At 35.0% G+C, this 14,640-nt stretch overlaps 1 protein-coding gene across 3 annotated transcripts in view; it reads right to left on the bottom strand.

The window, feature by feature from the left end:
- DCDC1 (doublecortin domain containing 1) overlaps nucleotides 1–14,640 on the bottom strand; it is a 96,488-nt gene that overhangs the window by 39,630 nt on the left and 42,218 nt on the right. The window lies entirely within an intron of this gene.

The following is a 14,640-nucleotide window of genomic DNA, read 5'->3' as shown; positions in this document are numbered from 1 at the left end:
ATGGGCCTGGCATGTCTGAGAAAAAGAAATAAAGTTTAGATAGAGAGTATATGTGGTTAAAGCCAAAGAAGTAGGAAGGGGCCAGATTGTGCAGGTCAAGATAAAGGGTTTGGATTTTATTCTAAATGTCATAGGAAGTTATTGGAAGGTTCCCAGAAGAGTGTTATATGAAGAAGAGACTACAGTTGTCCCTTGGTATCCACTGGGAATTGGTTCCAGGATCCCCTGAGGATACCAAAATCTGCAGATGCTAAAGTCCTTTATATAAAATGAAGCACTATTTGCATATAATCTACACACATCCTCCTGTATACTTTAAATCATCTCTAGATTACTTATAATACCTAATACAATGTAAATGCTATGTAAATAGTTGTTGTACTGTATTTTTAATTTGTATTATTTTTTATTGTTCTTTTTTCAAAATATTTTATTTATTTTATTTTTTTCTTTTATTCTGGCAAGAAGGCTTTTTCCAGATTTTCTAAATATTTTCAACATGCAGCTGATTGAATCCGCAAATGCGGATCCTGCCAATACAGAGGGTTTACTGTACAGCAGAGTGTAGTAGATACTGTTGGTGTCCTGCCAAGGTGCCTTTAACCAGGCTAATGCACCCAAACCCCAGCTGCTGTGAGTCCTGGCTGCTACCATCTCACAGCTGCACCCTTCTCCTGAGAATTGCCTTTGGCTAAAAGAAACCTAGCCAGAAAATACCTGCAAGGTTATGATCTCCTTCCTGCTACATAGGTAGACAGCCCACAGCCAATGACTGATTCAAGAAACAAAAGCCAGTCCCCTGGCCTCAAAGAGGGGCAGCTCTGTGGTGTCTTTCACATTCCAGACCGGGGCTAGACTGAACACATGCCTTGGCCACATGTTTTCCTCAGTTTCTAGGCTCCCTTTCTTACTCTTGTACATGTTTCAACTGAGAGTCATAGCTCAGTAAGTCTTTTACACAAAAATCCCCATCTGAGGTTCTGCCTCAAGGCAACCTGACCTGAGACAGAGTAAAGGGACACCTAACTCAGCTATTCTTTCTTCACAGTAACTCTTAAAAGCATCATTCTTTTTAATTTCCATCCCAACTCATTTGTCCATTTCTCTCTCTCTCTCTGCCTCCTGTCATCTGCAAGAGTTTCTTAATTATATTTGATTCTCCTCCATGACATCTGACATTCTATTCTCCAATCACAGCTGAATTTTCCTAAAATATCAATTTTATCATTGCTTAAAGAGAAAGCTCTTAGAGCTAGCTTTTGAAGTTTTCCACTAGTCAGTCAGCTAGCCAACCAGTCTGTCTGTCTGTCTGTCAGGCAGTCAACAAATACTTGTTTACTTTGAATGGTATTTAGCAGAGGTAAACAAAACAATAAAAAGGAAAAAAAAAACTTGTTGAGCACATCCTATGTGACAGATTCTGTGCAAGGAATATGAAAAGACACAGTCCCTTTCTTTAAACTTATGTCTAACAGAAGTGTTTATAGACAATCTGATACCATTTAAACTTACGTTCTCATCTTATCCTAGTTTAGAGCATTTTTCTACCTAAGTCAATCTGTTAATTACCCCTGTTCATTTTTAACCCCATCCTTCACCTATTCAGACACAAGTCCTTCTCAAGATCCAGCTTAAGATCTTCCCTTATTGTTCCAGCCCAGAATGGCCCATCACCTCTCTGAACCCTCAGAACACCTGCATCTTGTATTAGCCACCCATACATTTATTCATTCAATAATGTTTGAGAACCTACAATATGGCAGGCACTGTGCTAGATGCTAAAGGAAGAGCATAAATCACCCATAATTATTATATAAATATTTTATAAGTATATATCCCATTTCTGCTTTTATATTTAAACCCTTAGAAGGTAGGAATCAAGTCTTATATTTCTTATTACTCTGCTCCAGGGTATAGATCAATTTACTACATGCAGTATAGTTATTAGATGTTAACTCTGCCTTGCATTTAGACGACTCAATTGATTAAAATATAGTTTTATCTCACTTCATAAACATATCTATTATGTAAAATAAACTTAATTGCCCCTGTGTATGTATCTACTATCTTTATTCCCTATCTCTCCACAATATGAACTTATTAATAAATATGATTGATTTACCACCTTGATGCTCATTGATGACCACAATGACAGAGAATTTCTTTGGGAAAAGAAGAAAACTTGCAAGGAAAACTTCTTGGTAAATGAAAGTCTAAAAGGAGTGAAATAGACTGGAAAGAGCTCAAAGTATATTTAAGGTAAATTCTTATACATTCCTCAAAACTTATCCCTCCCAGGAAACCTTTTCCAGCTTGGATACCCTTGTCTCTACTCTTTGTGAAGACTTCTACCATTGAATTTATCCCACTGTACTATAATTGTGCATTTACTTAGCTAAACACACAATGTCTACTTGCATGGAGTAGATGCTCATATGAATAAACTAATGCATAAATCTTTCCTTTTGTTCCAATAACATGTATTCTAATAGAATGAACATATTCATAATTTCATTACCTGAGGACATAAAAAGACACCTTGCTCACTTAAAAAAATGTAGTCTACAATAAAGAAGAGCATATTTCTGAAGTTCCAAACAGGTTTTTTTAAAAAACTCTAGATGGATATAGAAAAACCACATCATAAAGTAAAATTTGAAAATATCATTTATAGCATAAATTACATATAGTTTTTTAAAAAGATACTCCTATTTTCCAGATCTTTGTTGATATTGACAAACATAGAAAAACTATTGGAAACATATAAAAGTTTTATAGAACTAGAGATTTTTAAATCAACCTGTAAAAAAGTATAATAAAATAATACTGATGACTAAAATGTATCAATAATTTACTAGATAGGCAGCATAGCCTACTAGTTAAGAATATGGTATCTCAGCCCAGATTCCCTAGTTTGAATCTTAGGTTTACTTCTTACTAGCTCTGAAACTCTGGAAAAATCAGTCAATCTTATTTGCTTTCGTTTTCTTATCTGAGGAATGGTAACTAACAATAATAATAATTCCCTTATCTGTTGTATAGATGAAAGAAGTTTTTACAGATGAAATATTTATTTATAAATAAGAAATAGTAAATGGTGGTTATGCTACTAATAGCCTCATGATTTTCATTAAGAACTTAACATATGGAAAGCGCTGTGTTAAATACTTTATTAGTCACTAACCCATTTTATCCTTACAAACTTACGAAATAGGTAATATTATCATCTTCATTTTGTAATGAGGAAAAAAATAAGACTTAGAGAAATTGAACAATTAGATCTATATTATACATACTAATCTATGAATCAGAGATCAGAGTCAGGCCTGAATAAGTCCAGAGCCTACTTTCTCAATCATGACACTGTACACTCTTTCAAGTGCCTAAAAAAGTGCCTTAAATAACAAAAGAATTCCTCTCATTTAAAATGACTAGATTTCCCATACTTTTTAATACTTCACCACATTCCATATATTCCCACCTTAGCACCATCTAAAAAGCAGCTATCCTTAGTGACCATATTTTGGTCAAAATGTCTTTATAAAAACTACTATGATTATGTTTATAGAGTATTGTGTCTCTGATTAGTCAGTAGTGTTGTCTGATGTAGCACAATTAGGTTTCTCAACTTCTTGACAAACATTGCCATTTCTATGCCCTTTGTTGTGAGGGCTGTCTGTGCATTGTGGAATGCTTAGCAGCAACCCTGGCCTCTTCCCACTAGATGTCCATAGCACCATACAGATGAGGCAACAAAAATGTCTCCAGACACTTCCAAATATCCCTTAGGGGTCAAAATTACCCCCATTTGAGAACCATTTCTGTAGAGGAATTTGAGTCAGTTCCCTCTACACAGGTGCAAGGAGCTGTGTATAAGCTGTGGGCATATACCATGTTCTTATGTGACTCCCAACTTGCTGATACCTTTTTCTCTCCCTCTTTGCTCACCTACCTCCCTTCGTTTGCAACTCAATACCACCTCCTCCAGGAGGCTTTCAATGACCTATCCCTCTTAGCTTTCCAGCTTCATCCATGTGCCCTTCATTTTATTGAATTTCCCTGTTTTTGCATATGTGTGCCTATTAGACTGTGAGCATTTCAAGGGCATGGAATATGTTTTCATCTTTGTACCTCTAGTATCTGGTACATTGTAAACAAGTATGCTGTTGGATGTTTAACAAACTAATAAAAGTTGATCATCCATTTCAGTGTAAGCACAGCCATCACCAGAAATCATGCTTGGAACACAACAGATGCTCGACAAATATTTGTAGAGGTCTGGCTTGGTGGCTCATGCCTGTAATCTCAACACTTTCAGAGGCTGAGGTGTGAGGATCACTTGAGCCCGGGAGTTAGAGACCAGCCTAAGCAATATAGCAAGACCTCATCTCCACAAAAAAATTTTTAAAAAACTTAGCCAGGCGTGGTGGCATGCACCTGTAGTCCCAGCTAAGCAGGAGACTGAGCCAGGAGGATTGCTTAAGCCTGGAAATTGGAGGTTGCAATAAGCTATGATCACACCACTGTACTCCAGTCTGGGTGACAAAGAAAGACCCTGTCTCAAAAAAAAAAAAAATGTATATACATATTTGTAGAGTATTGTCAAACATATCAGATCAGAGTATGACTTTTATTTCATTAGATATATATTAGATCAATATTAGGTAATGTTAGGTAACTAATGACTTATGTTTTCACTGTATTTGAGGAAAAGATTATTTTTTATACTCACAATTAGCTTTCTCATTATTATGTCCCACATTGAATTTAGTAGGAAACCAGAATATGTATCATAGAGGATAGCCCAAAGTAAGAAGAATAACAGAAAATAACAGGCTTAGTGCATACTATAAATTGGCTTCAGAATTTTAAAGCCATGGTGTTGAAAAATACATTAAAAATTATTGACTTTAACAACACATTTCACTCACTCAATTAATTCATGCAAGAAACATGCATTGAGTGCCTACCACACGTTCCCTACTAGGGACACTGCACAGAGAGAACCTCAAAGAGTTCTTGGTCTTTTGGGGAAGACAAGAAAGGAAAGCAACACACATTATGGCAGGTGCTAGGTCACAGGTTTGCACATGGTATTGGGGGAGCATGAAGCAGGGGAATGTGCCACAGCTTGAGGTAGTTAAGAAAGGCTTCTCAGAGGAAGGACATAAGGCAGAAGTTGAAGGACACATAGAGTAGGAAAAAATGGGAAGCATAATCTAGGTGGTGGAAATGATATAGGTGAAGGCCAAATTATGCAATAATACGATGATGCATTGTGAGGAGACTGAACACAAGAGCAGCCAGAGATGGAGCAAGGGGGACAGGATGTAACCAAATCAAAGCCTTGTGCAGGACACCGAGAGGTACCATACCTCCCAAAGCAGGTCATTCTCTCTTTTGGATAGATGGTATTATTGGAAAAATCTTGTTTACATTAAGGTAAAATTCATTTCCCTCTAAAATAAAGCTATAGGGAGAAGTGAGGAAAATGAAAGCTCTAAGATAGCATTTCTCAAAGTGTGGGCCATGGACCTCTATAGGAAAACCAGCTGAAGAACCAGGTAACCCTCATACTTAGCAACGTGAGTGATTCTTCTGTATATCATAGCTCTGGGGACATCTGCATTCATATCAAGAAATAAGGTTGGAGGGCTGATGTCCAAGATAAGCATTATTACACCCAGAGACAAGAAGAAAAACAGAATCTGACTCTTCCACACCAGCCCGGAAAAACCAAGGATGCTCAGCAAAGACATGACAAGGCTTTAGCTCTGGTGAGGAAACAAGATAATCTCAAAGGCTGGGGGTGAGGGAAGCGAGTAGTAACTAAATAGTGAGGGGACTTTTAGGGTTTTGGGGGCAAGGAGCCAGGTCAAGTATTAAAACAAGAATCTTGATGCTATTAAATCCCCTTTGAACTTCTAGGACAATAAACTAGCCATTGCTAATAAATGCTTCCTATGTTTCTATATTTCATTAGCTTTCTGATCTCCAAAAATCCAAAAATTTTCATCTCTCAGGGCGGAGGCTATCTGGTACCTTTATAATTAGAAAATGCCTTTTTATCCCCCCTCCACTGCCCACCCCAATCCCACATTCGCCTCCCCACCCCATGTTGGCATTAGAAACAGGTGAGTCTAGTCCCACACATTCCTCAGCAGTGAGCAGCAGCCCTGGGTCTTCCCAAAGGTCACATCATCTCCTCTTTCTTATTTCCTTACTTTCAATAATAGTTAATAAGCACCTATTCTACACAAGGTACTATGAGGAATATAAAGAGAAGTGTTAAATAAACACAAATGTCTCTTCTTTATTATCCTCCCTCAAAAAAAGAGCTGAGGAGAGAGATGGTCAAGAAAGGGCATTCCTGAGAGGATGCAGAAAAGATGAAAATCCTAGATCTGGTGCACCTACGGGTCCCTCAAGAATCATTTAATTCCAGCATTCCATGTCTGACCATTGTCTGGTCTCAGACAAACATTAGCGTAACCATTAGCCTCTCTGCCATGTAATTACTCTTTTGCTGGCTCACTCTGGCACCCTGCCAAATGGGAACATTCACAAATCTATATATGGAGTTGGGGTAGGGGATTTTTAATATACTCCTCCAAAATGTCCACTTATTATTTGCAGCACAATAGGTTGCTGTTGGGAGGTCTTTTCCCTCCTCTTCCAATACCACCTCATTGGAATATGGATGGTTCACCATGGCACCTATTTCATTTGGTCCTTTATACATCCACTGAATAACATTTACTGAGCATCCATTAAGTCCTAGGCCCTGTGCCAGAAAATGGTGGCAGCATGGTTTCTGCCCTAAGTGAACTCGGTCTGGGGTGGGGGTGAAAGAATGATAGACATTTTACCACTAGTCTGATGATTATAAAAGGAGACACTGAAAATGTAACAGGAATGTACCCTTCCTAGAGGGAATGTCCCCAGAAAGTAGGACAATGCCTTCCTGAGCATGAATCTCAACAACAGGAACATTAGAGTTACCCTTTTGATTGCTCTTGAATCTCTACCTTGTCAATAGTTCTCTCAGCAAAGTCTCTGCCCTACAACCAAATTGCCAAAGAAAGGTCCTTCATCTCACCTTATTTCCTCACCCCTCCTTTAAATTTGCTAGCCACACCTTGTGGCTTTCAAAGCAATCAGACCTGTCTCAGTCTTCCTCTCCTCCTAGGCACTTTACCCTAGAAAGTTAAGATTCCACTGGGTAAGGATGGGGGTAGTAGCTGGACTCTAGTGAGGTTCTAAGGCTTAGCATAACATTGGAAAATACTTCCTCTCAAAGGGCCATATCCCAGCTTCTCAGGGGTTGTCATGTCTTCCAACTGTTCATATACTTACTCTCCTAAAGCACTTCCACATTCTACTTTATTTTCACAGTATTTTTAACCAAATCATGAAATAAGATAAAGTACTTCCTAGCCTGCTTCTGTTTTAAAAGGTCTATCTACAATATAATTACATTTCCTCAGTCTACTTCAAAAAAGCCAATGTCTGTCCTAAAATTAAATAAGTCTGGGTGCTCCCTACATTATAATTTTCCATTTTGCATGTACTAGGCAAAAAGAATACTGCCTTCCTATACTGCAAGAATAAAAGCAGCAAACTTACAACTTCAAATCCATGAGCTTATTAAGTCTTCCTATTTAAAAAAAAATTCATTCTCTTGTTGTTGGGCAATAAACTTGAAAACACATTAATGCACTGACTGTCAAGTAGGTATAGATAATGACATTAAATATGAACAAGCACATCATTTCATGGGTACAAGATGAGTTTATAAAATACAAATGCTCTGACAGTAAGAAAACATACTGCTATATTCAATTATATCATCTGCCCAAAATACAATTGCGTCTATGTTTTGTAAATAGATTAAATCCAGGTCAAATTCCTGTGTTCACTTGAGTTTCTAGTCACTCCCTTTTCTCTAAATACTTGTGCTCTTTGTTTCTGCATGTTCTTAAGTGTCATCATTTATTGCTATAGGCATGATGGCTATATTTAACTAATAATGACAGTGGTTGTCATTAGATTTTAACTTGGTAACACTAGTCTGACATATCATTTGAAGGATGTCTTCAATTTAAATTTGATTAAAATTACAAACATCCCATCTATTGTGCCAATCAAAATGTTGTCACCCTTTCCCTGAACTTTTCTATGAACTTTCTTTAAATAAGTTATGGCAGCTTAAAGTTAAGGCAAGCCCTGGGTCATGAACATATTTTAAAACACAACTCTTGGAACAGAGCTGAGTAAGGGCACCACTAGGGCTCCTTTTATAAAAGGCCTTGATTTTGACCTCCACCCCAGATACTGAGAGTTCACAGACTTTAACTCAGATTTCCATATCATGCTGCATACACAACTGTGTGGCAGAGATTTTAATTTGGTTGTATGTATTTCAAGATCTCGAACCTAGCAAATACCTTTCATAGTAAACTCAGACACTTGTGACAACCTGTATGAAAATCTTGTGGAAACATGCCTAGGAAAGGATGGGGCAAAAAAAGAAAAATAGATAAAGAGCAGGTGGAAAGACAGTATTTTAGACACCTATCATGTGCTAGGTTTTTACACACATCATCTTATTTAATCCTCATAATAAATCTGTGAAGTACATAATATTACACTCAATTCATGGATGAGGAAACTCATGCTTAGAAAGGTTAAGTGACATTCCCATGCTTACACTGTAGTTTACATTCCTGGCAGTGAAGAAGGACATTTTTTGTTGTCATTTTCCTTAACCCTGCCAGCTATTCCAGGAAGCTAAGAGTGGACATAAAATTCTGATGCATAGCCTTGGAATCTTAGTTATGTTTAAAAATGCTATTCTCAGTTTTCTATTTAGATTAGAATTTATAAACATTTAATTTTCAAATAATTTATCTTTATTACAAAAATAAGATAATATCCAATAATTCTTGAAGGTATTATTAACTCTATTTTACAGATAAAGACATTGAAATGCAAACCAATGTGCTCAAGACCACATAGCAAGCACTAGAATCTTTCAAGATCCTTTTTCTTCAGTGTTCTTTCCACTAAACAATAATGTATTTCTCACACCTCTCCTAACAGATGTCCAAAAGCGTCAAAAGTGAACATTTTAAAAGGTAAATCACTCTGAAAGAGTAACAAAGGCATATATAAATTAATTCTCAGGTAAAGTAACAAGCAGGGTAGGCAGGCAACTGTCTAAAGTTACTGTAAACACCCTATTTCATTTTTAAAATTCCCTCCCTCTTTTGTTTCCATGACATTATTTGTTCTTATTATACCACCCTTTGTATTGCCTTTACAACACTTACACTGTCAATAAATACCTTATGTAATTCTTTATAAGTTTATTGTCTATCTCTTTTTCTACCTCATTAGAACTTAAGCTCCATGAGACCTCTATTGTGTTCATACTATATCTTTAAGGCTTGGATCAGTGCCTGGCACATTGTAGGGACTCAATGAATGTTTGTTGAATAGATAAATGAATGAATAAATGGTCTCTTTTCAACTCTAACTATTCCTTCTACCTCCTTAGACAGGGAACCATAGTTTATTGCCTCCCACATACTCTCTTGGCTCTAGTCAGGGAGTTATTCTCTCTGTTCATTCTCAAGCATGCAGCAAACAACTTATGGTGATAAGGACAATATCTGTAACCATTCTCAGTTAATACCTCAGTGAGAATTTAATATTTATCAGAGTTCTTTGCTGCTATGACAGAAAGACATTATCTAAAACCCTTAAGGTCAGGAGTGGTTCTATATCTAGAAATTTTTGGATAACAAAAAAAGTTCATATAGTACTATACCATAGTTGTACAAATAGCATGTATTATGTAATACTCCCCAGAAAGGTCCAGGATAGCAGCCCATAATAAAACACATGAATTATTTTTAATACATTTGTTATGTGCTTTAAGTATATAACATTTACTCCTCACAAACCCTGCATAAAACTGAGTACATGACATCCAGAAAGCATTCAAATTATCAGGACAGTTGTAGGTTTGCAGGCACCTTTATTAAACAAGTGTAGCTTTGTGGATGAATACAATTCAACATTTCATGAGTATGTCGAGAATTGAGGTATTTCTCAATAATTTGATATTTGACAGTATAAGGAGATGTTGCTAGCCATTTTCCGGCAATAGATTTTCCTACTATTTAAGGATACTTTTTTTTGTCCTTATTTTGTAATTATCTTCAAATCCATAGCTATACTTATTTACAGATTTAAAACTTTTAGAATATGGAAAATACATGAAATATATTCCTATAGTTTTACCGTCACTTGTAGAAATACATAAAAGAATCACATGCTTCTATCATAAGTGACTTTTTTTCTCTATGATGCCATTTTCCTGCTTTTGAGTATATAAATGGAAAATAAAATGGACTAATAGTATCACCTAATACATACACTAGTCACACTAAAAGATAAAAGAGAATTTGTGAAAGCCAATCCCAACTCCTGTAGTTGCCTCAATTAAGTGGTGCTTGCCCTGTATGTGAGCATCACAAAGCCCAGTATTAGCCTTGGCAGGACTACAGCAACCATTGGTGTAGGCAGCACTATAGCATGCTGTCTTGAGATCCAGCAGCAGAAATAGCAAGGTGTGATGCAATGTGGATAGTGGGTCACTTCTTGAAACTTGTGCTTTTAACATTACCATTTAAAAATTAACAAACTCAGTAGACATATAATGTAACAAACTATAATGCATGAATCCAGGTTCATTAAACTAATGCATTTTTTGAAAAACAAAATATGACAGAACATTTCATAATTGAAGCAGATATGAAAAAAAGTGTTATGCTGCTATTTAGAATGTGCCTTGTGTGTCGTGGAATTGAAATATTTCCAAATCATCAATAATTAAAATGATGAGAATCCATCATTTCACTGACATTTACTTCTACATGAAAAGATGGCCTATTTTAAATGTGCTCACACATATTCTTGTCAATCACAAGCTGTCACAGCAAATTATTTCATTTTGTAGATCACATGGCAGCAGAAAATCTCTAGGTTTAAATTTAGATCTTAGGTGTAGTATCAAGAACTCCTTTCATGGATTTTTTTTCTGTGACTACATGTTCACAAAACAGTATATAAAAGATATAAAATCTTATTCATAATACTAAGTTTCATTTCTGGTTAACAAAACTCAAGAATGAAATGAATCATTATAAATGATAACTCTGAAAGCCAAATAATAGAATAGGATATACAGGAAAACTAAAAAATTTTAAAGACAATCAGAGAACTCAGACACAATAGAACTTGGACCTAATGAATTAGGTCTAAACAGTTTTTCCCCCTCATCTTCTTTAAGATAATTAAACAATCACAGGGCATGAACCCCTTCTTATGTATGCATTGCTTACAGCTCCTAGCAGGTATATAGGAGCTGAACTCTCATAAACCCCATGGATCTGATCCAAAAATTTTCACTCTGCCACAATTAAGCAGAAGATTCAAAAACTGTGAATAAAACTCAAACCGCATGGCCATCAATCTGAAAACTTAAAAATGCCTTTTCAAACAATTCATTAACTACATCTTCACAATTCCAGCAGAATCATTAATAAATGTCAGAATCTTTAATGCTATATAAGACATAATAAGACATCTTCATCAACAGTCTTTATATCATATATTTCTATTTTCTTGATGTTTTCCATATACAATTAATCTTTCTGATTAGGCATTAAGCTTTAAAATGCAAGAATTATTCTAATATTGCATTTCAACAGGGAATGCTTCATGTCAGTCTTGACCTTGGTCTGACCTCTTATATGAAAGCTTTGTGTTTCGAGGTATGTGATGAATGGCTCTCTGGCTTTCTATTAAATCCAGTGCCACCGGTTGTCAACAGTGATTCTCAAAAGCGATATTAATATAGTTAAAATATCAGAGAGATTCTATAGGATTTTTTCTATCTTAGTAAATCTGGAAATAGTTCTTAAGGCAATTTTCACTATCTGCACTGCCTTTCCAGTGAATGAGGGAACCAATAAAGTATGGAAATATAACTGCCAAAACATACATTGACTTATTTTACCTTCTTGTGCCAGAAATAGGGTAAATTTTCCTTTGGAAGACCTATTTGATTTACATTGTTGAATAGTGTTCTCGGTTTGAAGGATTTATAACTTATGTACCCAATTTAAGCTCCTTACAGGCCAGAACTTCTATCTCTATGCCAGGGTCAGACAATAGTAGATACTCAATAAATATTTATTGGTTTAAATTTTGTTTGAATTGAATTAAATTTAATTTAAATCAGAGATGAAACAATAATGATAAAAAAGAAACTATGAGGCCCTTCTTTCATCCTTCTCTGATCTGGCCTAGTACCTGGCACACAGTAGGCTCTCAATAAATGTTTGTTGAATGAATGAAAATCAGAAAATTAAAATAATGACCTGATACTGATTCTAATGTCTTTTGGCTAATTATATATAAAATTCTCACATTCCTTTAGAAAGATGTACTAATAACACCCAATCCTTCCAACTGTTTTCCCCTATTTACCTTTAACATGTTCAATTTTCCAACTTCTGAGAATGCCTCCTTACTCTACATTTGTCTACCACAAGTTAGTTATACATACTTTATTTTTATGGTACACTTGTGAAAAGTTGGCAAATTATTGATTTGTCTATAAAACACATGTTAGAAAGGTAATCTTCAACCTAATTTAGATGGTTTGAAAATGTATACATAAATATGTGAGTAATATATGCATATATCACCCACATCAAGTTAAATATTACCTTTCATATATATACACACACACATATATATATATTTACATTTATATTCTTAACATTCTGAAAGAAACAAAATATCAGTGCTTAGGCTTATCTATATAACCCTAACTTACACGAGTGGCTTTTCCCCTTTATATCCTAAGTCTTTTTAATGGACATGTGAAATGCTAGTCTGTGTCCAAGCTCACCTACAATTTCTTTTCTCAAAAGACAAGGCACATCTGCCACCTGCTCTACTCCGTGTCCCAGCAACAACTGTCGAGCAGCATAAAGATTGATTATCAGTCAAAAACCATTGCACAACACCAGATTTTGGTGGGTTAAGCTTGCTGATCCAGCAAGAGATGGTGTGAAATTTTCAGGAGTGTGTGCCAACATTTTGGTGCTAAAAGAACAGCAGTGCATGTCACAGTGAAACACAGCCAAAGATATGCAGACAAAGCAGAGAAGTTTTTTGTTCTGGGCTTGGCTTTTAAAAAGGATAAAAGAGAAGACAAAAAGTAGGAGGAAATTAGTTTGTACATTTAAAAATTATCCACCAAGCTTAGTCATGTGCATGACATTGTTGTTTTAAGCATACATGTCCATGAAATTTTCATCTTAGCTAAGATAAATAATATTTATATATCTCTTCTACAATATCATTATGCATATGAAAGGCAAGCATTTCTTATTAATTAAAGTAATCATGGATCTTAATAAAGCAATCATTACAGAAATATCTGAATTTTAAAAACTCACAGAAATGTATTTGCTCACTAAGACTCATGTCTTTATATAAGCAAATGATTCAATGAATGCAAAATAGAGGCAGCCATATTTTAAATTTTAAAAAAATTTTAAAAATATATGGGTCTACTCTATATTATCACGTAGGTTAATTTTTAATGAGTATTATAGCAACAAGTCCCTTTACATGGATCAAATTATCTTGAATTTTCTATTGGATTCAAGAAATTATTTCCTGATAATCAAGTATTATCAAAGAGATAGAAATTCTAGTATTATTTTATACAATAACATTAAGAGAAGAGAGATTTTCATCACCTTATCTGTAATGAACTCCAGAATTACTTTTCTTCTACTTATGCAATTACTGCCTAGACTTGCCTTTGATTCACCAGCTTTATAGCAGTTGCAGAAAAAAATTACTTCTAATAAGGTATAAAAAGCATAGGGAAATACAACAGTTAGAAACTGAATTTTTATGGCAAAGTCTTTATTCTTTATGTTATTTAAATTTGATTACCATATATAACACTTGATAACAAACTCTGGGTATAACATGCTTGGAAGAATATTCTTAGTGAGTGGTAATTTTATTTCCCTCTTAAAATGTATTCTTTCCCACTAAAGAAAAAAAATGTTATTTAATTTAGAAAATTTCCACATTTCTGAAATGCTAAAAACAATGGACTTTTCAAAAAGCCTTACCTAAAAATATGTCTAAGATTATATATATACATTTTAAGGTTAAAAAAAAATCAAGCTGCAGCAATTATTATGAAAAATGTTACTAGGAGAATCACATGTATATAAGAATTATATGTTCATTACTGGCCACATTTTCATAATTATGTTAATACCATTTGAAAAAAGACCAAGAGTATAAATGAATAAATGATATTTGAAACTTTGAACTATTTTCTGAGAGAATAAGTCTAATGAATTATGTCTGTTGAGTGTCACAGAAACTAAACAGTAAATTCAATAATCTCTGATTTAATTTATTATATTTTCACCATTTAACCTCCTGCAGGCTCCCTAATGTCTATTCAGATCTATATTAAATTAAGCACCAATGCTAATGAAGGGCAATAAACGTGGCTGTCAGTGGATT

This window comes from Microcebus murinus, chromosome 4 (assembly GCF_040939455.1).
Source record: "Microcebus murinus isolate Inina chromosome 4, M.murinus_Inina_mat1.0, whole genome shotgun sequence".
NCBI classification, from domain to species: domain Eukaryota; kingdom Metazoa; phylum Chordata; class Mammalia; order Primates; family Cheirogaleidae; genus Microcebus; species Microcebus murinus.
The sequence above is the reverse complement of the archived record's forward strand: the minus strand, read 5'-3'. Positions and strand labels throughout refer to the sequence as shown.